This window comes from Musca domestica, unplaced genomic scaffold, assembly GCF_030504385.1.
Source record: "Musca domestica strain aabys unplaced genomic scaffold, Musca_domestica.polishedcontigs.V.1.1 19, whole genome shotgun sequence".
NCBI lineage: Eukaryota > Metazoa > Arthropoda > Insecta > Diptera > Muscidae > Musca > Musca domestica.
In genome coordinates this window covers 10,955,402-10,982,949 of record NW_026712245.1, presented here as the reverse complement: position 1 = coordinate 10,982,949, position 27,548 = coordinate 10,955,402, and the positions used below count along the sequence as shown (strand labels likewise).

The following is a 27,548-nucleotide window of genomic DNA, read 5'->3' as shown; positions in this document are numbered from 1 at the left end:
TTTGTCCGTATTATAGGTATTGTTGTAATGGTTGTTGTCATTGTTGGTGTCATTATGAGGAAAATATGAAACAAATTAAGACGTTCGTGTCAATTGCATTTTATTTTGTTTCTTTTTGTAATGTTGTTGTTATAATTGTTGTTGCTGTTGTGGCTTTGGGGAGTTTTGCCGCCATCACTATCCATCCATCCATCTATGCCACTCCACTTAATTGTGGTCTAGGCTAATGACAAAATGATATAATTTTGCAGCTAATTGCAAGGATGTGTGCCTAAAACTAAGTTTCGTCTGTGACACGAGTGTTGCCACCAGAACTAAGGTAATAGCGGATGCAGTGCCGCCCATGGGCGATAAATAGCACTTGAAGACTTGGGTGCGCTTATGGATGGGATTTATAAGAAACAGAAAGGATCAGGGCCTCAATTCTTGTTCCATGAAAACTTTTATAAAGGAAAGAAATGTCAAATGGAAAATTTTATAAAGGAAATATTTTTTACTTCATATTTTCATAGAACAAGTATCCAGTCCCAGATTAAACATATTGCTTATTCAAATTCCGATGCTTGAATATGTAAAAAAATTGCAGAAATCTTAAAAATACTTGACCAGAGTTCATATGAAAACCCAAACCAAACTCTTGCCTAAAGTTTTTGATGGGGGTTAAAAGGATTTCCCCCAAAGTATAATTATTTGTATATAAATATTTTTTTTTATTTCCTTAAGTAGAAATGTATAATCTCTTATAAATTAATATATATTAAATTATTGTCAATACATTGAATTAATTTATCAGTAAAATCGCACACATATTGTATCGTACTATCACCCAGTTATACACATAAACCACAAAACCGCAAATTCTTATAAATATATATCATATGACTATATTTTCCCTCATTCATACTAAATTAAGACTTCCTTCTCAAATATTTCAGATAAAACCAGCAAAAAAATACCATCAAAACTTATCTTCGGAAAACATCTACTTTTTTAAAAAACTCTACGATTTTAAATGTTTGTTTCAAACCTCAGGAAATCCATGAAAGGGTAATAATATTTTTGATTCCCCAAGGATATTTGGACACGAAAATGTCGTCAATTAATTCCAGATTTCGGTCTCAGAATTTAACGCCAATTCCTTAGCAAATTTGATCAAAGATCGAATATTAAACAGAAGTCTCAAACGAAATTTGTACATAAAATTGCAGAAACTATGGGGGAAATTTTTTGTGTTAATATACGATTATAAAAGAGCACAGACTTTTCTAAACCCGTATATTTTTGTTCAAATACCAAGTAATGGATATAGATAAACTTCGACTACAATGCGCCTATAAATAAATCAATATAATGTTGTTTTTAGGTTCACAGCCTGCACGTACTCTGAAAATTTGCACTGAAGAGTCTAAGAGAGTTCTGTTCAAGTTTAGCAGTTTGTTTTGCTCATTTTCTCTTTTTTAAGTGATTTTATTATTTTCTCTTGATAACATTTTTCTTGACAAGAAATATTTTGCTCTTTCGTTCGTTTTTCTTTTAAATTTGTTCTCTTTTTGAAATGACTTTGGATATTCTCTTGTGAAGACATTAATTTTTCTTCGCCAAGAGATTTTTCAAGTTTGTACATTGCCTATTAATTGTTGTTCAAAAATACTCATTAAAACTTGGGTTACCAACCCATTATCGAGGACGTATCGCATAAAATCAGTAGTTTTCTGGTCTCTAGATGTGGACAAATAAGTACTCATTTAATCAATTTCTAATCTCGAAATCACAACTACTTATTTTGTGTGAAAGACCCTTGTTAAAATAATGGATTGGTAAGTCGATTTGTTATGAAAGAGAAAGTTGTAGCATGGTTGTTGTAGTTGATATTTTTGCAAAGCATGTATAGGTCCCGTAATATAAAAACAAATTATTGTTTTATCGAAAAAAAATTTTAGACACAATAGTACCTTCCGACGGTCGGAACAACATCTGTCAGAACTTGAACCTTTTCATTTACTGGCTAGACATGTTACCGGCGGCTATAAAAAATCTAAGATCGCCGATTCGAAACTCACCGAAAGTCAGACCTCCGTAAAACTCGCTTGAAGTTGACCGGGAGCACTCCTGGGCAGAGCAGAAAACGAGCAGATTCTACTCTTATCGAGCACTGTTTTAGTTTTTGTCATACCGTTACACACACAAGCACACACATATCAGTAAACAATATATTTTTTCACTCGATTTCGTGCATAAAACAAATTCTCACCCGATTCTGCTCCCACTTAAATTTTTGACTCGGAAGTGCTCCCACACAAAATAAAAGGGTGAAGAGTAAACTCCGAACTTTTAATACCCTCCACCATTTTAAAGGAACTTGAAAATGAAAAAAAAGAAAATCCGAAGAAAAATACTTCCCAAATGAATATAGTTATCTTTTGTTATTGGCTATAGTACTGATTCCGAACTTACGAATACGAAGTTTTAAACAATTCCGGTGAGTTACGCCGCTAAAATCATCAAAATACCGAATATAGGGAGGTCCCTTTTTATGGGGGCTATATGAAAACGTTAACCGACATGGCCCATTTACGAACTTAACCGCCTACTGACACATGTGTGTAAAAATTAAGCCTTCTATCTCTCTCTCTCTTTTTATTGGGTGTGACATGAGTATTTTGAGGAGTTACAAACGAAATGACAAAGTTAATATACACTCCATAGAATGGGGGAGGGTATAAAAATACACATATTTTGCAAATTGTTAAACAATAAATTAACGTTTATTAACATTATATTAAGTTTTTGTTCTGCTAACTTTATAACTTGATGTTTATAATTCCTTGGTAAATCCTGATTTACAAATAAAATTGCGGCCGGTGTCAATTTGAGGTTGAGACAGTTGAAGAAAATGGATACTCCTCACTTCTTATGACCATCCATACTCCAAAAGCGGACAATTATGACAGTTGTATATGTCTAATGTAAATTTGGAATTATTCAAACAATTCTAGTTGCTAAGCTTTAAAAATATGCCGCATATGGCTCTCATATATATATATTTTTTAATTTTCTCTTTGAACAAAATCTGTGTTCGACTAATTCCGGCAGCGTCAAAGTTCGTATATTGCCAAAATTTAATCTTCTTTTTTGTTATTAAAAAGAAATTTTACAAAAATCGCACTCATTCTCCAAATAATTTATTGCACCACAGCAATATAAGTGTGCCTTGTTATTTTTGTGTTTTCAAACAAACATCGAAAAAAGTAAATCTAGAAAATTTTGTCAACGGAACTTGGCCACTTGAAAATGTTTTTTTTATTATTATTTAGTTTTTTTTTTAATACAAATTTGATTAGATTTTGAATACAACAGCGGCCAGCGATAACGCTTCAAAGATTTCAGACCACCATAATTTCAGGTGTATGAATAAGCAGAACGACGCAGTCTACGAAACCGAAATCAATTGACTAAAATATTTTCAATTGATAAACTTCCATTTCCGTAAAGTGGTTTATCAAAAAGATAAAATTTGTGATAGTCGGAAACGAGAAATATAGTTCGGACCAGAATTTTGTTGGTGAGAAGTTATCGGTGGATTGACGGAGGGTAATCAACTATTGCGACGACATTTGGAAATAGTGGTATATTCCAGAGTGTTTTTTGGGCACAAAGTTGTGCTGTAATTTCTCAAAATAAAATTTTGTGAAATGTGCAATTGATTTCAAAAACATATAAATAAGGGGAAAAATCCTCGAAGTCATATATATTTCAATTCGTGTGAAATATAGAAATATTATGAAAAGTTACCCGAAAATGTGAATTTTCAAAAAAAAAAAAAGTAGATATAAGAAAAAAGGTCAGACGTTAAATCTAAGGTTGTTACAGAGTTGCTTTTAGCAAGCCAGCTCTTGTTAGAGAATGAAATTGGAGTCAGCCTTTGGCCAAAAATCTAGGATCCAGACCAGCTTTACATAGACCTGAGTTTATATTTTATAAATATTCATATGCTATATATTTTTTGATTTGAAACAAATACTTATTTTATTAACTTGTGGTTATCTTTTCACCAAAAACATGACGGAGAAAGATCTGTCTATAATACCTTGAAAATCCGACAATTACATGGTTCCCAATTACCCTAATCATCTAAATGACCATGGAGGAAATGATTCAAATAAAAATTAACCCAAAAAGACATATGTCTCTTCATTCAATAGAATCGAATAAAAATTCAAAATTGACAAAGATCCGGTTTTCCCAGGTCGTTGATTACAGCCTCTCGAAGATCTCTTGAACTTAACAATGGCATCTGAAGTGTGAGATGAAGTGGATTTACTGCAGCAAAAAGTTCTCAGGAACTCTATATCCTGCTGTGACTTTTCCGGCCTTTATGACAATGAATAATGTTGGCCTATTCCAGGAACTATGAACTATGAGTTTCCATGAGGAAGTACTGGTGGTAAGTAGGTAGTTAGTTGCCGTCCACGGTGTTATGGAACACACAAATGGAATAGTTAGACAGACTGCTACAACTAGCCTTTACACACAAACGATAGTTTAACTTTAGGCCAATTGTAGTTAAAATTGTTGCATAACACACGATTGTCGGTTCAAAATCCAAACACCAATAACACAACAACAACAGCAACACCACGAACAAAGAAAAGAAGTAAAAAAGAGTTACAGGTAAGCCAGCCATCCAGTCGTCCGTCCAGAAATATGTGTGTCAGTTGTAATCGCAGCTAACTCGCAAAATATCAACAAAAGAAAAGGCAGGTAGAAGTCGACAACAAAGCAACGAATCTTAGTTAAGTGAACTTCCTCGATTTGTAATCGAATACACCTTCCTTAAAGGCACCAGCTAGCTAGACAACAACAACGACAACAGCGGCAGCAGCCCAGGCAGGTAACCACAGAGCTAGACATTGCCACCAGCCAGCCACATCAATGAACGATTCCACACACACTTTGAATAAGGCTCGCCAAGATTATTGACGAACATTTTCAAACTCCAGCACGACTCCCCACCAAAAAAGCACACACACATACCCCGCATAGACACCCATTCATCGTGCATCCCATATCCAAATTTCGTATCTCAACCCCACTATGAAATACAGTTCAATAAGTTACCTAATTGTGGAACTGCAAAAAACCTCCAGCGGCATCATATCCATATGCATGTGTAAGTTTGTGTGTGTGTGTGGGGAGCTAGGAAAACCCAACAAACAAACGACGACGCAACAACAAATCGACAGCGTGTCTATGTCCGACTGCCTGCCTGCCTGATTACCTGGGTGCCAACCAAAAGTATGCCAAATTCATTCATTGTAAAGGCGGGGGTGGAGCGGGGTTCCAGTGCCGGTTTGGAGCAAGTTGTTGCACCAAGAAAAGAGTAACGCCAAACGAAAAACGACAATGACGACAACTTTGAAAATAGGTAAGGTACTCAATTTGGTGGACCTCAGCAACTCCCGCCCGAAAAGAAAACATTTTGAAAAGCGTCACCGTTACTGCGGCTGCCAACAGTTTTCGTTAGATAATAACCGAAGAAGAAGAAAAATACGAAAACAAAAACAAACAACCGAAATTATGTTGAATACGTAAGAGTAGACCGTTAAGCGTTCAAGAAATGTGCAATGAGCGGCGCGCGGCAGACCAAATCTTTTCCACGACAAGAAGAAGCGGAAAATGCCAAGCCAACTAAATCCCACGGAGGTATGTTAAAGCTAAGCTTAAAATACAGTGTTGCCATATCTTTGGTTTTTTATTAAACAGACCAAAAAAATGTATCCAAATGAACTATTCAAACCATTACACTGTGCAACACAAATATTTATCCGATATCAGGTTTATTGTATACAAAATGGCTAATATCAGCCCAGGTGGACTGAATTTTGGCAATTCCGACTGAATTAATCCTTGAAACAAGTACTTTAAATTTGGTGAAGCTCGGATCAGGTAGCTCTCATATACAGGGTGAGATAAAAAACTGCCCGAATGTTTGCGGCATTTTGGACCATTCCCGGCGAAGCGCTTGTTGAGGCGATCCCAAAGTGTCGATCGTGACAACCTTGCTTTCCAAATACTCCAGACACAATAGTCCATCGGATTGGTATCCGAAGATTTTGGTAGCCATTGTGCGCTGGATATGAAGCGAAGAACCTCATTTTGTAATCATTCTTGGGTGATGCGTGCTGAGTGCGATGGTGCTGAGTCCTTTTGGAATGCACAAGGTCTGCGCCCAAAATGTTTGCGTGCCCAAGGCTCCAGGATATTTTCGCACCTTCCAGGATATTTTCGGAATAATATTCGGCGTTTATTCTGATGCCACGGTCGATTAATACGAGCGTAGAGCGACCATCGTCTGTTATGGCGGCCCACACCATCACCATGGCCGGCACTTCTGGTGGCCAACCGAATCTGCACATTTTCAGCTGACCTCTTTGGCAGGTAAACACGATCATTTTGTTTGTTTACAAACTGCTGGACAACGATTATTTTCTCATCGGAGAAAACCAAATTCGGTAGTTCGCATCTTTCGGCCAAGCGAAGCATCTCTTTAGCTCTTTTGAGTCTATTTTCTTTCTGTTGCGGTGTAAGCTCTTGCACTTTCTCGAATTTCAATGGCTTTATCCCGTGCTAATTATTCAATATTTGCCGAATGGAATATTGCGATATGTTCCGCTCGCGACCCTTTTCTCGACCACTGCGACTCAGGTTTCGATCAAGTCGTTTCTTTACTTTTCGAACCATTTCTGATGATGTTGCTGTTTTCTTCCGTCCACTTCCTTGACGTCGGGCTACGCTACCAGAATCACGGTAACGAGCGATGGTACGAGAAAAAAAAAAAAGATTTATTCTCATTTAAATGCTGGAGTGCTCTAACGATAGCAACTTGTAGTTTTCCAGCCAAATATAAAGAATTCACACTATCACGCTTGAATTCCATCACGAATAACTTTTTTTGTGGAAAACTCTCACCGAAATGCTTTTGTTCGCTTGTAAACAATATAATGAGCTGTCACTGGAATAATTTTAACAGCTGTCGGACGAGTGGCTTAGAAATGACAGTAGTCTTAACTTTGTTGCAGTTTTTTTATCTCACCCTGTATATTCTGGATCAGCGTAAAATTCTAAGACGACCTATTTTTATTCGGTATTTTTATTTAAATTATATTTTCGTATTTGAAGATCTTAATGGGTTCTACAGCCTATGACAAACAATTACTTATGCATATCCGCGTATGGCCCCCTTATAAAGCTCACCGTTTTAACGGTATATTTCGGAATTTGTTAAAAGTTTTCAAATGCAGATGATAATACTTCTAAATAACTCCCGGGGTCTTATGAAATTTCTTAAATTTAAATATGGCAATAACATTTCATCGCCCCGAATTTTCCACCCTGATATATCTGATATATCTCGTTACTGCTACAACCTCAATCTACGTACCGTTTTGGTTGGATTTTGGTCGAAAAATCCCAAAATAGGCACCCCTAACGCCAAAGTAAAAAAGAAATGGTTAAATGATGTTTGCCGCCGAGCCAATGCTGTGACAATGTCTCTCAATGTATGTTAGCGTTTTCTTCGGTTCGGCTGCACCTCTTGTACTACAAATATCAGGCAACTTGACGGGCACATGGATATGATGTTTGTTTTGTTTTTGGATATTTTAGCCCGTCTTGTGGTTGTTGTTATTGCTGCTGCTGCTGCTGCTGTCGGTGGTGGTGGTGCTGGTGGCTTCGTCGTAACTCAAATCAAGACTTCCTATATTTCGAAACATGTTACGTTACGTACTCGCTAGTACTTACATAGTTACGTTCAAATAGTTCGCAACAGAAAAAAAGAGTGAACAACAGGTTACTGGGTATTATTAACCAGCCAACCAAGCGGCCAACCAACCAACCAGCTAGCCAGCAATGAACTACTCAGCTACCCAACTGACTGACTAAACTAAAATTGAAACTGACACACCAGCACAGCAACAGCAACAAAATTGTATGTCTCCTGGCAACGGTTTGATGTTGCAGTCGAGTTACATGCAACACAAAGATGATGATGATGTTCGACGCTGATGTTAAAAACTCCAGGAAAATGGGGATTTAATGTGTCCCGTTTACCTCGGAGAGGATGATGGTGTTTCCGCTCAAATTGGACAATAATTGTGGACTTTTGAACTTTATTATTTTTTTTTTTGGTTGAAAATTTGATGTTGAAATTTGAGTTGATTTGTTGGGAGGTAAAATATTTATCACACAATCATTTCTTGGAAAGCCCAAGGTTTGGGAGAATAACAAAGTTTGAGTAGTTTTAGAGATCAGCTATAAATAGAAGTCCTGTCACAAGGTGTCTCTAGATAGAATTTCTTATTGAAATCTTCTATATACAGGGTGAGATGAAAAAACTGCAAACAATTTCAGACTGCTGTCATTTCTAAGCCACTCGTCCGACTTCATATTTGACTGCAAAAAGTGGCTATCGTTAGAGCACTCCAGCAATTAAACGTAAATAAATCGTTTGTGCCTCGTGCCATCGCTCGTTACCGTGATACTGGTAGAGCGGCTCGACGTCAAGGAAGTGGACGGAAGAAAACAGCAACATCAGCAGAAATGGTTCGAAAGGTAAAGAAGCGACTTGATCGAAACCCGCGTCGCAGTGACCGAAAAATGGCTTGTGAGGTGAACATATCGCAATATTCTATTCTGCAAATATTGGAAAATGAGCTCGGGGTAAAGCCATTGAAATTCCAAAGAGTGTAAGAACGTGCACCGCAACAGAAAGAAAATAGACTCAAAGGAGCTAAAGAGTTGCTTCGTTTGGCCGAAAGTGGTGAACTGACGAATTTGGTTTTCTCCGATGAGAAAACATTCGTTGTCCAGCAGTTTGTAAACAAACAAAATGATCGTGTTTACTTGCCAAAGAGGTCAGCTGAAAATGTGCACCTTCGGTTGGCCAGCAGAACTCAAGCGCCGGACATGGCGATGGCGTGGGCCGCCATAACAGCCGATGGTCGCTCTCCGTTCGTATTAATCGACCGATCGATATATCGGTAAATAAATCGATAAATGCCGAATATTATCGTGAAAATATTCTGGAGTTTTTATTAAAGCCTTAGGCATGCAAACATTTTGGCCGCAGACCTTGGACAAGGCAACAAGGCCTCAGTACCATCGCACTCAGCACGCGCTACCCAAGAATGGTTACAAAATGAGCTTCCTCGCTTCATTTCCAGCGCACAATGGCCACCAAAATCTCCGGTTACCAATCCGTTGGACTATTGTGTCTGGAGCATTTTGGAAAGCAAGGTTTGAACTAAAAAATACCAAAGTGTCGACAGCCTCAAGCAAGCGGTTCACGGGAATGGGCCAAAATACCGCAGAGCAACATTCGGGCAGCGTGTGACGGTTTCATTGGTCGTTTGAAGAACATAATTCGTGCTAAAGATGAATTCGAACAAATCTAAACTTATTCTAAAATTTGATGCTATTTCCGATATTTATTTCTTTCATTCAATAAAATTAAAAAATAAATAAAAATTATGGCGTTTGACTTTGTTGCAGTTTTTTTTATCTTTATGTTGGAGAAATTTTACAGGTCTTATATTTCTATACATAAACGATCGTATACAGTTCTTTTCTACACGGCCGACCTTATGCCTACCATCGTTATAAAGGAGGCTTTATCTAGGTCTTCAAACCATAAAAGATCTTAGTTATGTCTTATATTTATTATAGGTAAATTATAAATGGCAGGAACATTCGCAGGGTGGGGAGACGTTCCGAAATGCATGTCTGTGATAAATATAATACATTTATGAGGCTATTTAAGTCCCCCAGCAGGTCCAGCTTTCTAATACATAGAAGAACTTATACTGTGAACATAGAATGTCTTCTATCAATCTTCTATAAATAAAATATATAATACCGATCTTCTATAGTAGATGATATTCTGTAACAATTCTGATGACAGAAGACCTTCTACAACTTGCCTATGGAAATAACAACCTCAATGGACCTCCTAATGCATCTTATAGATTCTAAAATACACAATGAAGCGCATCTTATAGCTACGCTTTGTCTCTCCCCCTCCTACAGTACTGAGACAAAGCCAAACCCTATTGCAATTAACTAACCGAACAATGATTGCTTTCATATCTACAACGTAGCTACATATTTTCATTTATTTGTACTGTAAACTTTTAGAAGATTGAGGAAATGAATTTTTATTAATTTACTGGAATGACTGATACCAGCAGCACCTCCGCCACGACACACCGCAGCGCTGAGACGACGCTGCTGTCTGTCCCTATTGAGGTTTGCTGCAAATATTGCACCGACCGACTGACTGCCACTGCAGCTGGCATAGCATGCCATGATAATTGTGATAGAATCAGAAGCTCTCGATCACTACTTACACACTCACTTAGTGACGCGACTGATAGCAATCGACGAAACGAAGACGGGCTACCATGACGATGACGCCGACACAGTAACGCCGAAGAAAATGCATTGCATTTTAAGTTGGCAGTTGTAAGTGGAGCACAGCCATACCAAGTCAAGTGAAAACTAGTTTAGCTTCCGCATACGAACTGCCGCGACGGACGATCGAACGAACGCTGGTCGGAGCTTGCGGTGATTAGCAGGCGCAATGGTGGCGGTGGCAGCAGCTCAAGCCGCAGTTGCTTGGATAAATTGAAGAAAAATATATATTCCTCTAGGCCCGCACAAACACTTGCAAAGACACACACAGACACACAATTCATTTCGATATCATAAGAAATAGGGAACAGAAGCTTCAAACAAAGCAAAAAAAAAAAACTGGAGAATGTAAAGATACTTGCAACACACACTCTCACACAAACGATATAACAAGTATCCACACGACGATATCATCGCCTAACTGACTGACTGACTGACTTGGGGACTATTTATTCGTTATTCATATTAACCACAATCCCAGAAATATCAATAAAGAGAGCAATCTTTTTTCTTTTATTTTTGGTGTAATATGAGAGAATGTAAACGCGGGAGTGAGAGAGGGGGGCCAACAAGGGAACAGACGTATGAAGGAAGTGGTTTTCTTTCTTTAGATCAGACTCAGAGATGATATTTTTATGGACGGTTGTGGCTGTTTTCTTTCCATTTCGTATTGTGTGAGTGTTTCTCTTACAAAAACCGCAACTAGAATTGACACAGTGTGTGAATTTTGGCGAACGGTATTTCCCTCTTCTATGGGGGCAACAACAGCAACAGTAATAACAACAATAACAAAAAGCAATTGCTTTATTGCAGGTGATAAGTTGTGGGATTTGCAATGTATTTTGTTACAATAGCTACGAGTACGTACAAACTCGAAGCTGTAAATCCAGGTGTTGTGTTGTTTTATAGGAAATTATGGGATTTGTGTAGGTGATCACACTGCCTGCAAATTTGAATAATATTGATATTTATAGGATCTCATCATTAGGTAGGTATGTGGATAGCTAGATAGAGTAATTCTCAACGTGCATGAAATATTTTCCCTGATCGTTAAGAAAATTTTAGTTATTTCAAAATAAATAGTTTAAAAATATTTAAAATCAATGGGTTCCAATGTAAAAAAGCTGGGACAAAAACTAAAAATATTCAAATTTATTCAAATTACTCATTACAAATCAGGTTACCAGCCTATTATTATAGCAAGGCATTTTCGCCATACGAAATTAAGTTGTAATTTTTCGACCACTTCAATATGATTAAATAAGCACTTATTTTTCAAGTTGGACCACTAAAAATCGTTATAAAAATAATTATGTATTAAATTTTGCGGGCCAGGAAAATTCTACTTATTTTGTGCGACATATCCTTCTTAAAATAATGGATTTACCACCTGATCAGCAAAGAAATTTTTTGTTGAGCTATGAGAGACATTTTGCTCTCGTTGATATAAAATACTAAAAAATCTGAAAAATATTAAAAATAAGTTGCATTTGACTGTTATCCATGTTAGGAAAATAGGTCGGCATATCGATATATCTGCGCATACAAAAGTTCTGGAAGGGGGAATTCGGGCCATATAAAAAAATTTCAAAGATTGACAATCTGTCCACTTCTTCTGTTAGTTCTCTACCTTAATGGTCATCGTTTAGAAAAAATACACTTTAAAAACAATTTGGAGTTTTAATCTGAAGAATGTATAATTTCACGTATTGTTTGTTTAGCAAATTTAGCCAAGACCCATGAAATCGGTATTTGAACTGATATTAACATTTTTTGCAAATATATTCCAGAACCTGCATTTAATACTAAATTGTGTTATATTTTTCGATATTCACCAATATAACGTTGAAATCGGTTATCGTACTTCAATTTGCAGATTGTTGCAGCTTCTGGAACAGAGAAATAGGCTTGAATTGGGACTTATATCAGGACTATACCAACATTTGGAGTAGTTTGACTCATTCTTTCTTTCGTACTATTTTAGTAAAAACAAGTAAAAAAGCCATAAGTTCGGTCGGGCCGAACTTTGAATACCTTCCACCATTTGGAACAAATTTGTCAATTTTCAAAAAAAATAAATAAATAAATTCCTTTAAAAAATTCCGTTAAAATCTTAAAAATTCCGAATGTAACCGTTATATATACCGAATATAGAGAGGTACTATTATGTGGCGGCTATACCAAAATGTGGACCTGCACAGACACTGTAGTATCCATTGCGAACTTCAAATACCAAATTTAAAACAATGCCGCGAAAATCATCAAAATACCGAATATAGGGAAATAGGGAGGTACCTTTATATGGGGGCTATACAAAGACGTGGAGCTGTACAGGCAATTTTCGATTGTAGGCTGTACTATCCATTACGAACTTCAAATACCAAATTTCAAACCATTCCGGTGAATAATGTCGATAAAATGATCAAAATACTGAATATCGTAAGGTATCGTTGAATCGTTGGCTATACGAAGACGTGGATCTGCACAGAAAATGTTCTGTCTTAGGCTGTAGCATTTAGGGTATAAAAAGTACGCATTTAGAAAAAACTAAAACCCGATAAGTTCTGACTACAACATTTAAAAAAAGAAGCATCAGTAATCAATATTCGAACGAGTTCCATTTTAAACTTCAAATGCTAGTGAAATTCTTCAAATTACTATAAAATGACCGGTGCTCTTTTTTGGGTCCTATACCAAAATGTGCACTTACATGGACAATTTTCTGATACAGAGGTTGTTATCTATAGCGGATTTTAATTTCAAATATAATATACTTGCGTAGAAAGGTTGAGTGGTAGGATAGTAAAATTATCGAATATCGGGCGGAACCGTTTATGGGGACTACAAACTACAAATACCAAATTATAAACAAGATGGCTTTAATCGTCAACATGGCGAGTATCCAAAGGTATAGGTATACTGGGCTGGACATTGAAAAACGTGGATTGGTTATAGAAAAATATCAAGTGGAACCCATTACCAACTCTAAATACCGAATTTGCCAAAAATTCTATTGAAAAATGCCATTAAAAATAGGAAAATAACGAATATCGGGAGATACCACTATATAGGGGGCTATACGAAAACGCGGACCAATGAAAATCACTCATTCATTTAAATCTTCTTAGGCATTAGGCAAATTATAATGCCTAATTCTAGAGATCTACGTCACAAAATATGGGCGGTATGGTTGGGCGGTTGAAAAAACAGACAACTTTAAACCAATTTAGAATTTTCTGGTGATCACGAATATATGCATATGTATACTTTATGGGGTCCCTGACGAATATTTGGTCGTGCAACAAATGGCATGACAAATGTAATTATTAATACCCTCCATTCCATGGTAAAGGGTACAAAAACAATTTTTGAATATTTCAGAAATGACACTCCTAAGATGATCGATCCATATTTTGTTATTGATTTTCCTAATTTTGGAGGTTTTCGGTTAAAATTCCAACCAAAATAGCTAAGATTTGGTATTTCGTAGTTAAATTATTGGCTTCTTCAATCTAGGTCCACTTTTTGACGAACCTCCTGATTTTTTGGTTTGAGTGCCAATCAAATTTGTATCTTGGGTTTCTTATGGGTCGATTAGTCTCCACTCAAAAAATTTTGCGGTTTTTTAAAATAACAGATTTCTGAAATTTCAATTTATAATTAAAAATACGTTTTCTCGAAAATGATTCTTTTTTTGAGATGTGAAACTCTTTTAGTAACTGTGCTTTACAGACGTTAAGAGAGCCCAACTCTATTTGGAATAGTGTAAATTCTGTAAAAAAGAAGCTTTAGATTTCATAAATAAAATCGTAAAACATGCTTACATATTTAAGCAAAATGTTCTTCAGCAATCATCGGATCTCAGGTCAAGAAAGAAATTTCGTTTCCGCATTTTACTTCGGTTACATCAACCAATTAGTGATATCCGATTCCATGCCACTATCGAACACCAATCCGACATATATCGATATCGATAAACTAATGGTGTCGATGTCGTCATCGGATCATCAACAGCACAACTGGCGCTTTGTCATAATCGCAATAAACACAATAAAATATAATGTAATATTAATTGTTTTCTTTTTGTTTTTTCTTTTGTTATTGTTTTGTTTATGGCGTTTTATTGCTTTTACATAGCGCAATAATTTGTTGTTGCTGTTGTTGTTTTTGTAATAAATACATATCTCTTAAAGGTATGCGAATATTTCCTACTCGGCAGCAACGAATAACCCATACAAAGGTAAGCTCACACCTCCTCATTCGCACACACGCACTCACTCACAGATCCATATGGACGACTGTGCTTTTGAACCCACACCCCCTTGGATTCAACCCTTTGTTCGACACTTGATTTGTTCTCTTCTGTGTAAACTTTTGTTTTTTTTGCTGCTGTTGTTGTATGGCAACAAGTATTGTAGCTACATCGACCGACCAATATATTTTATTGTAGTTGTTGCCGTTGTTGTTGTGGGTTTTCGTTTCGCTGTTGTCTTGATGTCTTTGTGGAGCAATGCGGAAGTGAATTTTCGCATTTGTTTTTGTATTTACTTAACATTTGCTTTGTTGTAGTTGTTGCTGTTGTTGTTGGTGGTGGTGCTTTGTGTATATTTCACTCTACACATTTGTGTTCCCCGCGTAATAGCTCTGCTGAGTACAATATACGAGACACAAGCACGACAAACGAAACGTCTCCACAACCAATGCCACCACTTTCGTCCCAGCAAGCTAACGACGACCCATTCCCAGCCCAGCATTCCCGCCTCCATTTTTCGGAAAAGCATTGGGCATCAACATCAGGTTTTTCAAAAGAACAACAAAAGTAAAGTCGTATTCGTCGTCATCATCCTCAATCAGCAACAACAACCCCATCATCAAGGGGGTAATGCTGTTAGTTCGACTCTCTTGAACGCCACAATCATCATCGCTAATATCAAAAATCACATCACCAAGTGGATGGATATTAATATTTGAAGCAATCTTAACAATACTCTCCTACTCTCAAAGCACCCAGAGAATCATTGGCACCCTCAGCAGCAGCACTAACCAGAATAAAACAGGCAGCGGTAATCGTTCCTCGATTTTAACGATCGCTTAATGCTGCAAATATCACGACAATGACAACCGTGAGGAGGTTTGCTCTATTGCATTGTCAAGTCGCCAATCATAATCGGGAGAGAGAGAGAGGGAGTAAGAAGCGAAAGTCTTCTAAGGGAAATGAAGATCAGGGTATGTGAATTTGGATAATACACTCGGAGAATATATTTTTATTTTTGGGTTAAATAGACTGTCCGTCTGTAAAAGCTTGAACTACCTCTAAACATATTCGTTTTGATATACTTCCTCGGTGTATAGAGATTTTAAAGATACTAAGGTCCAAGGAAGTCTTCGAGATGCCAGATATTCTATAAAAAAATTATTAAACCAGGATATAAGATCCTCTAAATCAGTAGCCACAAAAAAGTAGCAACAAAAATTTGGCAGTACCAGGTGGGCAAATAATAATGGCTTATACCCGGATTTTGGGAAAAAATTGGGAAATAAATGAGCCGAATAAGGCATTACAATGTAAGGGGAATAAACTAACTTTTAGCATTAGCCTCTGGGTGAAGATAATGCTAATGAATTCCTCAAAAATATACAAAAAAAAAAACCGATTTCTCTTAATACCAAGTAATGAGTCGCCAATACAGATGTCAGACTCTTAACATGGGATTAGTAGGTTGATTTGTAAATAGCTACAACTGTCAAACAAATGGTTAAATGTTTATCGGTTTTTCGATAATGAAAGTCTTTGCTCGTTTTTAACTCTTGAAAATTCAGAAATGTGGCACAGAATAAAAAATAACTACTATTTTGTCAATCTAATAAATGACAGGCATATGAGCCAATGACCCATTACAAGGTAATGATATCAAACTACTTATTATATTACCAGTAGACTGAACCAGGGCCAACCCAAAATAGTAATTTTTTGCTATTTTTAGGGCACTTTGCTTGAAAGTCTCGATGTTTTGTCGGTTGAACTTCCCGTAATGATTTCGAAAGGCATTTATGGCTATGTCGATGGATTGAACATAAAATTGTATTCCATAAATTGTTACATGGTAAATTAACATTTTTTAACCCATTACCAAATAATGAGTAAAAGTGACAAAGAGTGAGCGCATCCGATAACAAAAAAACCAAAAATTTAATATTCATGGTCAGCAAACAAATAAAAATGGAAACAAGAAAATTGAAATCCAAATAAAAAGGTAGAGTGTGGTGAAATTGATCACAACTTCACCTCACCAGTTCCAGAAATATAGGATTTGATTATATTTGTCGAATTCGGGTTGGAAAAGAGTAACTGCTTGTTTTGTGCGGTATTTGTAATAACGGAACCTTTAGTTATCGGTGCCAAAATGGGTAAGACGACTCATTATTTGGTAATGACAATGTAGTAATTATGCGATTTTGTAAACAATTACTGATGCCAAAAGAACTTCTAAACTTCTGCCCAAAAAAACCTCTATACATAAAAGACATCAGAGCTCAGATTTGTTCTTTTTAATTGGAAAGCGAAAAATACTACTGAGCTGGAGTTCTCGAAGAGTAAGACAAACTGAACGTAAAATCTGCTCGATTTTGAGCAAATTTTTACATCCATTCTCAAACGAGCAAAACATACCCTGAACTGATAATTTATGCCTAGAAGACCTAAGAACGTTTTTATCCGGAAAAGACCTTTAGAAAGTGATTTACACATATATACTCTTTGAAAACAATTTTTAACAGAGAAGAACTGTTCCATGCATAGAATTCTTTTCGGAAATCCTAAACCACCTAAAAAATCAATTGAAAGAATTGCGTATATACCTACATCTTCCCAACGTTTTTATAACCTCCACCAGTATGGAGGGTATATTAAGTTTGTCATTCCGTTTGAAACACCTCGAAATATACATTTTAGACCCCACAAATCTATATCGATTTAGCGATGTCCGTCCGTCTGTGGAAATTACTCTAGCTTCCGAACGAAATGGAGTAGATTGATAACATTTAACTAAAATTTGTATTATATCTGCAAGACTTTTGGTATCAAAAATGGGTCATGTACGTCCACGTTTTGGTATAGCCCCCACATAATGGTACCTCCCTTTTTCGGTATTTTGGTGATTTAAGCTACATTATTCACCGGGAATGTTTCAAATTTCGTATTTGAAGTTCGTAATAGGAACTACAGACCATAACAGAAAATTACCTGTGCAGATCCACGTCTTTATTATAGCCCCCATGCAACGGCACCTCCCGATATTCTGTATTTTGATGATTTTAGTGACATTATTTACCGGAATTGTTTCAGATTTAATATTTGAAGTTCGTAACGGATACTGCAGCCTATGACAAAAAATTATCTGTGCAGGTCCACGTCTTAGCGACATTATTCACCCTAATATAATGGCAACAACAGTATTTTTAAGATATTAACAGAATTGTTAACGGATTTTATTTTTTGAAAATTACCAAAATATTTTCAAATGGTGAAGGGGTATTCAAAGATCGACCCGGTCAAATTTACAGCTTTTTCAACATGTTTATGTTTAACATAGCCAACCTTCTGAAGTGCTCTACGGTAAGGCTTAGCTACACTAGGTCTCATTCTTTTTTTAAATAGCTTTATATGGTTACATTTATAAAGCTTTCAACGAATTTTCTGTTTATAATCGTGCTCTGTGATCTGCAGGACAATTCAACAGCAATGACATTTATTAACATTTCTTCGAGTGTATGAGTCACCGATCTGTTAAATGTTTTCGCTTGTAAAGATGATTTCGTTGGCAGTCTATCGCTAATTGCTTAGGAAACCACATACTATTCCCACTATTCAAATTGTTTTCCGCAAAGAACATACACATTCGCACAGGTATTTGGGGGGACGGGAGAGAGGCGAGAGCGAACACTAGCGGCAGAAACATTGCTGCTGCTCTCGCAGCTTTAGATCGGCACAGATGATTATCGCTTGGCAGGCGGACAGGCAGGCAGTGTGTTGGCGGAGGCTTGTCTCATAGAATCGGGTTGTCGATGGACGACAACGGCGGGCGAAAAGGGTTGAGAGCCGAGGAAAGAATTCCAATAGGTAAGTAAACGACAGACATTAAAGAGCAAGATCAGGTGCGTCGTTATCTCTTCCTGTTACCTTTGAGCAGCGCTGTTGGCCCCACCACTACCAACAACGGCACTCAGAACAACGTGAGTTGTGTTCGGCTGTTTGTTTGTGCTGTTCGTTCCGTGTTTGCAAAAGCAATCGACCAATTATCGTCACAGAGCAGCCACCACCAACAACAAGAAAAGCAAAAAGCGACCGACTGTTGGACACACCAGCCAACCGACCAACCAACTAAACTACAGACACTTTGTCTGTGGGCTAACGTCAGCGATGAGTGTCGAATCGGCGGGTTGTTCCCCCAATCCACAAGCCGCCACACTAAACCAAAAAGCAGGAACTGTTGCTAGTTTTTTCTTCTTTTTGTTGTTTTGTTTTCTTTGCTCACCAACAGCAGCAGCAACAGCAACAAATATTATTCACTCATCCAACGCTGCTCACACACGACAAAGCCAGGGCATTTTCAAGCATTTTCTCAGTTGTGTCGATAAGATTTCTTCTGTTGATTCGGCATGGCCTGAGTACTACGAGCGAGTATTTCTCGTAGTAGTAGTAGCTGTTGTTGTTGCTGTAGGTTCCTACTCTGCTTTTGTTGTTCTGGTTATTGTTCCGTATTGTTGTTGTTATTGGTGGAATATTTGCGCTTTTTATTGCTGGTATTTTGTGAGTAAGCCGCAGGTATGCCAAGTGTATGGGAGGTGGGAATTATGTGGGGATATTTTAAATGTGAGTTGTGAGTGTTAGGGTTGCCCTTTAAAATTCACAGGATTAGGACAGGAAAAATTGAAGTGGGATATTTAGTCAAGTTTGGTGGTCACAATTTTAACATGCGGATTTTGGGTCATAGGCATGACAAGATTTGTAAAATAATAAAGGGTCCACTCCTTGGAAATTTTTACTTATCAAGTGCTCTGTTACAAAACTTACAAGAATCTTACAATGTTACTACGTTAACCGTTTTTTCCTCTATGATATGGAAAAAATGGAACTAGGTAGTACTAAATTTCAGATTCTGGAACAAAACTTTTGTTTCGACTTATACTGATGAAGCATTGTGGAAATGTTTTCTACTCGCTGAGATTTCAAAAATCAAATTACAGTTATCTGATCCTGAAAATATGACCAGAAACGTCATAAACGTCATCTAATTAGAACATAAAGTAAATAATAAAGCCAATTCGGTTGAAAATATTGGCTGAAATCTTCGAAATACCGAATATCAGAAGGTCCCTTAATAGCAAAGGCTATAGACGTGCGGGGCCGACCATGTGATACCCTACAATACTACAATATGATTGAAGTCCCCATAGGTCCAAATCAATTTTGGAAGATTTCGTTTTTGAAATAATGTCAAAGAGCCCTGTCCAGATGTTCCCCTTAGGTTTTTGACCCGGGGAATTTAGCCGATATTTACGCACTCCGTCGTGTTGTTACGAAAGTTTTGGTCCATTTTATAGCTAAATATGGTCATCCAAAATGCTAGACTTCTTTCCTGTCCTTAACTCTCTTCTGAAGCGAAATTCGATGTCAATTGGTTTTCAATTGTGGCCTATAGAGCGACCAAAAAATAGAAAATTTAACATTTTAGTCCACTTTAACCCCTAAATGTACGTCATAAGAACAATATCCTTTAATTCTGACCCTTACCCTGATCGCACGATAATTGTGACATGTATATTATACCCACAAAACATAGTGTTGCGGGGTGTAAAAATTTATAATTCTAAATTGTAAGTCAAATTGAAAAAATCGCACGCGATAAAAAATATGACAAAAATTGAAAAAGGGGAAAAATATTGGTATATTTTCCCGCGATTTTTTCCTCCTTTTCTGGCAAGAGACCTTTCCGAATTAATTTACTCACTAAATATTGTCCGATGGCCGCCCAAATTGGTAGGCTTCTGTCCAGTCCTAAACTCTAGCTCCATGAAAGTTTTCGCGTCTATTGGTTCATAATTGTGGTCTGTTTTTGGTCCATTTCAACCCCTAAATGTTTTGCAATCATCTCCAAAGACAATAGGGTTTTATCTGACCCTAACTCCACCTTCGTTTTCAATTTCGTGAAGATCGGGTCATAATTGCGGCCTGTAGCTTGATTACAAATTAACAAACAACGGACAGACGGACATACATAGTTAGATCGATTCAGCTCGGTGAGATAGGAAGATCCATATATATGTTCCTATGTGGGAGACCAATATTTCGAGGTGTTACATAATTGTTGGCTCAATCAAACTTATAATAACGCCAACACATAGTGTTGTAGGGTATAAATATTCTTGGTAGAAAAATTAGATTTTTGCTAAACCAAATAGCTGTAATCCTAGTGGATGGAAGGCCTCACCAGGAATTAGCACGGAAAATAGAATCGGTATTAATAATTTCCAATTTTTGCCTTAAACAAAATATCGGACTATTTTTAATCAGCCAAAAATTCATTTGACTTTTCAAATTTTGATTTTAATTATTTGATGTGTAATTTTGCCTTAAGGTGATGTGACAGAAAGTCTAACCTAAACACTCGTAAATCGTTGAATATATTTTACTCTTACGACCTAAACTCCATTTGCAATTTTTGCCATAAAATCGAAATTTAGGCTTTTAAATACAAACACCTAGTTCTTTCCTTACAAATTATTTCATAAAATTTAATGATATCGCCCTATTTCGGGAGAAGACCCCTCATAAAATTTGCATAAAAGGTTTACGCTTCAGAATTGTCCAATAGCGGTGCCATCCATCTTTCTGAAGGTCCTTGTAGGATTTTCGAACCAAATGGGTTGTTGTGTAGTATCAGTGGTTCGAAAGGAGTTAAGTAACGTCCTCGAAAAAATATTTTGAAGTATTATTTTTCCGAACTCCAACAAAGTCGGTTCCCTACCTGTATGTATTAAATTTCGTACCGACATAAAACCCTAAACGGCAACACTGGATGCAACTGAAGTACCCAGCTCGGATAATTTCCTGACTCTCCAAGTTCGCAACAAAAAGAAAAATGGAGGAACATGTGATGTATGTTTGCAACCAAATAATTGTACAATTGTGTGTACCAACGACCGAATGAACGACGTAAGTACATCATCGTAAGACGATAACATAGGAATAACATTCTGGTTCCAACACCACCATCAACAACAGCAACAATGCGATGCAATAATAGTAGCAATACATAGCGGAACGAAAAAGAAACAGAAGTAATGCATAGAGGAAAAGAATAAAAATTGATGTGGTTGTAATGTGACTGACGATGGAGCTCTTCCTATTTCGCTGGGATGTTCTTTTTGTTAGAGGGGGAGGAAGAAGAAGAACGAAACAACAGTTATGTTGAAACCATATGATATCTTCATTATTACGTTTTCATGTTATTTATTAATGTAGATAGGTATGTCCGTTTGATTATGTATAGATAGATGTGCGTACGTACACTCGCATATTTATGTAGTGCAACTAGACATTTGTCTAGTCGTTCTGCTGCTGCCGCTGCTGAGTACTTATGCTCGTCAGTGTAGTTTTTGTTGTGCGGCAAAGATAATTCATCGTTGTAGTTCGAATACACAACCAGAACATACTTTGTACAGAAGAAATCTATTTCCGGATATGTTTGCTTTTATTTCTTATTCTTTATGTGAACATTTATTGCTGGTATTACGTCCAAAAAATATGATGGCGAGCAAAGAGGAAGCAGAGAGGGAGGCGGGGAGGGGGTACACTACCGCACACCTAGATATCATGCTAAATGCCATAGAAATATAACAATATGTTTTTGTGTTCTGTTTATTTAGCGTTCTCCAGAGAAATAATCTTTTTCACTACTCCATGTGATAGGGGAGGTGGGTAGGTAGGCAGATAGGTACAAAGATATTCCAAAACGAAAGTGTTTTCAGATAATAATTTTGATATTCTGGCAAAAAAATAATTTAAATCAGATTGGTACCTATTATTGAGTTAAACATTAAAATTGAGTAGAAGGAGCGGTGACTGCCAAATTGATTTGACTAATTTATTGCCATTTAACAAATTAACTGTTCAGGGGAAACGATGACAATAGGCGTCTTTGTTTTGTTCAAAACCACATTTTTATCATAATTATTGCTCATTTGTATGCAAAAATAAGTTCGTTGATTTCTGTAGAAGAATTCCGAAATACATAATCTGATTCATTATTTAAGTTATTAGATTTAGAATTTTTGAAATGTAAACAACAATAACTAGTCTAAATGCAAATTACTTTCGAGTTATTTATTTATAGCAGATCAAAGATTTATTAAAATAAGAATTTTTCTTGATATCTAAATGCCCTCTGAATAATATGGCGAACTGAGTGGCTAGACTCTGTAATTCCATTGGACAAGTAGAATAAAACTAATACGACGTGTAATTCATCACCAACCCCCACCCACCCGAATTTGTCGAGATATATAATAACTTCTGCTGACTATCTTAACATAGCCATGTTCCCGCGCCGAAGGGGCCAGGATGCGAATACAGGGTGAAATGAACTATTCCATTTGGCAAATATTATTGAAATTCAAAAAAGTTCAAGGACTTACACCGCAACAGAAATAAAATAGACTCAAAAGAGCTAAAGAGTTGATTTGCTTGGCCGAAAGAGGTGAGCTGCCTAAATACCAAAGTTGGCACTAAAAAATACCAAAGTGTCGATCACATCAAGCAAGTGCTTCGCCTGGAATGGCTCAAAATACCGCATAGCAACATTGGCCGTTTGAAGGCCATAATTCGTGCCAAAGGTGACCAATTCGAACAAATCTAAACATATTCTAAAATTTGATGCTATTTCCGACATTTTTTGCTTTCATTCAATAACATTTACAAAAAAATTGAGGTGTAAGAAGTTAAAAAAAAAAAAAACACAAAATGCTGAGATATTATTATACAGATTTCTGTTAAGAGATATTATTATACAGATTTTTGACCATTTGTAGGGGAAGTACCTGAAAGAATGAACCGATTTCTTTCCTTTACTTATCCTGCATAGGTTTGATTCAAATATTAAGACGTGCAAAGTTTAAACAAAATCGGATACCTCACTAGTTTTAAGTACATTTTTTTTTTCTTTCAAAAATTTAGACTTTTTGTGGAGGAGGACTAGAAGGCGAACTCGATCTAAATTTGAAATAAATATATATATAGAGATATTTTTATACAGATTTTTGACCATTGTAGGGTAGGTAGCAGAAAGAATGAACCGATTTCTTTCATTTATTTATCTTACCTAGGGTTGATTCAAATATTAAGACGAGCAAAGTTTAAACGAAATCGAATACCTCATTAATTTTAAGCAATTTTTTTCTTTCAAAAATTTTGACTTTTTTTTATAGAAGGACTAGAAGGCGATCTACATTTGATAGGAATATTACAATGTAGCAAGTATGAATCAAATCGTATAATCCCTTCGAGAGTACACATACAACATTATAAAAGGTAGGACCAATATTTATTATTTTTGGCAATAAGGTAAATTGCTTACTAAGAACCCGCAATAACAGCCCACAGCTAATTTCGTGGAAAATTGAGTCCGAAGTGGGGGTGCACTTTTATGGGGACCACACCAAAAAGTGGACATGCATTCAATATTTAAATTCTAAATGCAGCTAAACTACTCACTAAGAACCCGAATTATGAAAATACAACTAATTTGGTTTAAAATTGGGACAGAGACCTCAATAACGAGAATCTGAAAGTTCCTTATATTAGCTACATACCTAAACGTGGACCATTATATCCAATTTTAACTAACGAAAATCCTTGAAATTATATCAATAATTTCTTGCAAAATTTTAACTCTAACAGTGTGACAATTTCGAGGTGTTGCAAACGGAATGTCAATTTTAATGTACTCTCAATTTTGGGGCCGAGTTTTACCCGAACTATTCCCCCTTACATAAAAAATCATCATAGTTTTACAGCGAACACTTTTGACAGTTCGCTACTTTTCCATTTTATAAAGCTAATACCATTAACGCTACAATTCTAAATGCTATTGAACTTACCAATGCTGTTTACTGTCGTTGACAATTTTCGCAATAAAGATTGGCTGAACTGTTGGTAATGATTCCTGATTTTCAGCTGACTTTTCGTGCAGAGGGTGCAGGCGATTGTGTGTTTGTGTGCGGAAAATATGTCGACGAGTGCTCTTGTTTTGTTTTCTATGCTTTTGCTTTTACTGTTTCTTCGTTTTTGTTTTTATTTCTTTCTTTTTTCTTTTTTGTCAGAATGAAGCCAAGCAAACTCACAATGCGGAAGCGGATATATTACGCCAAAGAACACCAGACTCAGTCGCACGCTTTTACAACACAAGCCAATCTATTCCCCAATTGCAGTGCAATGCAATGGAGCAGGAGAGAGGGAGAGCGGGCGAACTGTATTGTTCCTCGTAAATATTAACAACAGTAGTAGGCAAGAAAGTCACTCACTGGCAAAAGTCAAGTAAGTTGGTTGACTGGGTGCGGGGGAGAGGAGAAAACGAAATCGCCTACCTTTCTTTGTAACAAATGAATGTCGTGAATTCTCTGTTGTGTTCCTCACTGCTACCAGCAAAGGTTAGTCGTTGTTGTTTTTCTTTTTATCCCCTTTGCGTTTCTTTGTAGTTGCTGTTGTTTTGGGCGCTCAAAAGTTCCGGCTTAGATTCGTTTCGTTTGATTCGCCAAAATAAAAATCAACTGACTGCCAGCCGGTTTTGCAATATTTTGAATGTTTGTTTGTTTGTTTTGTTTACTCGGCAATTTTATTGATAGATTATTGCGATAGGCGAGAGAGAGTGAATGCAGTTTCTTTCTCAGTCGTCACAACCGATGACAAGAACAACAATAACAAAAATAAAAATTAAGTTGCTTCCTTTTTTTTGTGGCTGTGTCAAACACTCCCTTGCACTTTACATTGCCAGCAACAAGACCTGAGTAATGGAGGCGAGTGCAAAAAACAAACTGGAGAGTGGTGTTGTCAAGCTGTCGGGTGTGCTGCTGCTGCTGTTGTTGTTGATACCCGATGCATGTGTTGCTGCCGCCTTTGCAACTCTGTGTTGCTCGAGTCGAGTCAACTTACTTCCGTCTGTTGTTGTTGATTATTGTTGCTGTTCGTTCTGTTTACGTTTCTTTTTTCTCTCTTTATCACTCTTCTTGAGATTTCTTGTTTTTGTCTAGGTTTCTTGGCTCTTTACACTTGTAAATATGCCCTTATGTTTGTTACAATTCTCTCGCGCTCTCGTTCTCTTTGCGTTTTGCTTAGTTGATGGATTTGTCTGTTTGCTCATTGGCTTTGGTATTTCCGTTTTCTTTCTTTCTTTATTTATTTATTCCATAGAAATTGAAACTTTTTATGCTTTGCTTGTTTTTGTTCTGTTTTTCCTTTGAATATCTTTATTATTATTGTTATTTTTTTTTGTTCGTCGTTGTTTCTCTGCGGTCTTCCGTTTCGTTGAAACTTAAAAATAAAATCAAAGCACTTGAATGAGACAATGAATTGTTGTTGCTGCTGCTGCCGATACTGAGAAATGCATGGACAACACAACACAATAAGGGAGAAGAAAAGAGCTTAAATTTATGTGCCGGCAGGGGGGAGTGGTTGGTGGCGGTATGCTTTTGTGTGTTTTCTTTTTGAGTTTATCGTTGTTATCTGGACAAGAAGAAGAATATGAAAATCCCGTGTGTCTTATGAATTGACGCGCGTTCTGTTTAACATTCCTTTCCGTCGTTTGTCTGTCCCACCATCAGCCGCCAAAACGACCAACAACAAACCAAATTTCTATTTGTTTTTTGATTATCAAATAATTTAACTGTAACTCAGAGAGCCGAGAGGGAGAGCGCAGTGCACCACACAAACAATGCAAATGCAGCCACAACTCGAGATGTGTCTGGCTGGCTGACCGTCTGTCCGGTGTCGGTGAGTAAGCGAGTGTTTGTCGTTTTTGTTTGATGGATGGCAATAAAATTGTTTATCAAACAACAACAAAAACAACCCGAGAAATGGTATCACACTTTGAATTGTTTAATCTGCTGCTCTTCTCTGTGTGTTTTTGTTTAATATTTTCCAACAAAAACAACAACAATACTAGTTGTAAACACCAGAAGAGTTTTTCAGTTTTGTTTTTTTTTCTATTATTGCTAACGGTATGTCCACAAACAATGTTGGCTTTGTTTATTCTTTACAAAATTCACTTGAACTGGAGTTTCCGTTATTCAACAATTCTTCTCCGTCAATAACTTTGCTGTTGTTCTCTTTTCACTTGTTGAGACAAAATGTCAACTGTTTTTATTTTCAATAATTATTTATTATTAACTTTAAATATATGTAAAAATCGTACTTTATTAATATGTTTTGTTATTTCTTATTGTTGCTGCTGTTTTTAGTTCAAATAATATTCTTTATCATAATCAACATTTGCGTTTTTATTTTGTTCTTTTTTTCGCGAGTTATTCTGTTTTGATTAATTGTCTCTCGCGTATTATTATTCTTATCAATATTAGCGACCAAACCGACGCGACGTCATTCATCGGCGGCTCACAAAAATCGAATAACTGCCAGAAAGAAAACACAATAAAGTATAGCCGACGATAAGAGGTAGTATTTTTGTATTTCTCATTCTGCCAGTCCACTGTTGGCGCTGATGTGCGCCGTAGCCGTTGATATTTGTGCTCAGCATCGTTGTCGCTGTCGTTGGCGCAAAATGGCATGCTCTGGCCCCTCTCCACCCAAAAATCAGCACACAAGCATCGCAAAGGCAAGCACACATTTGCAAAAGCAATGTTCGGTCAATCCAACACACGCACACACAGCCGCCAACACTCTCAGAAGAAAATCATAGCAAAAATAAAGCATCATAATAATCTAAGACAATGACGTAGTTAGTAAAAGGGGGGCATGAAAACAAACATTGTGCAGAGATGTTAACATGTGTTAATTTCAAAGTAGATAATAT

The 27,548-nt window shown here is 36.7% G+C and overlaps 1 protein-coding gene across 2 annotated transcripts in view; it reads right to left on the bottom strand.

Moving 5' to 3' along the window:
* The window catches only part of LOC101889403 (ets DNA-binding protein pokkuri), a 64,804-nt gene extending 37,672 nt beyond the window's left edge, over positions 1 to 27,132 (bottom strand). For both annotated transcript variants that reach the window (XM_020035480.2, XM_059121284.1), the window contains exons 1-2: positions 26,934 to 27,132; positions 24,625 to 26,053 (exon numbers count right to left, since the gene is read on the bottom strand). The gene's annotated coding sequence lies outside the window, so the exon portion shown is untranslated. The remainder of the gene's footprint in view (positions 1 to 24,624; positions 26,054 to 26,933) is intronic.
* Positions 27,133 to 27,548: the final 416 nt, after the last annotated feature.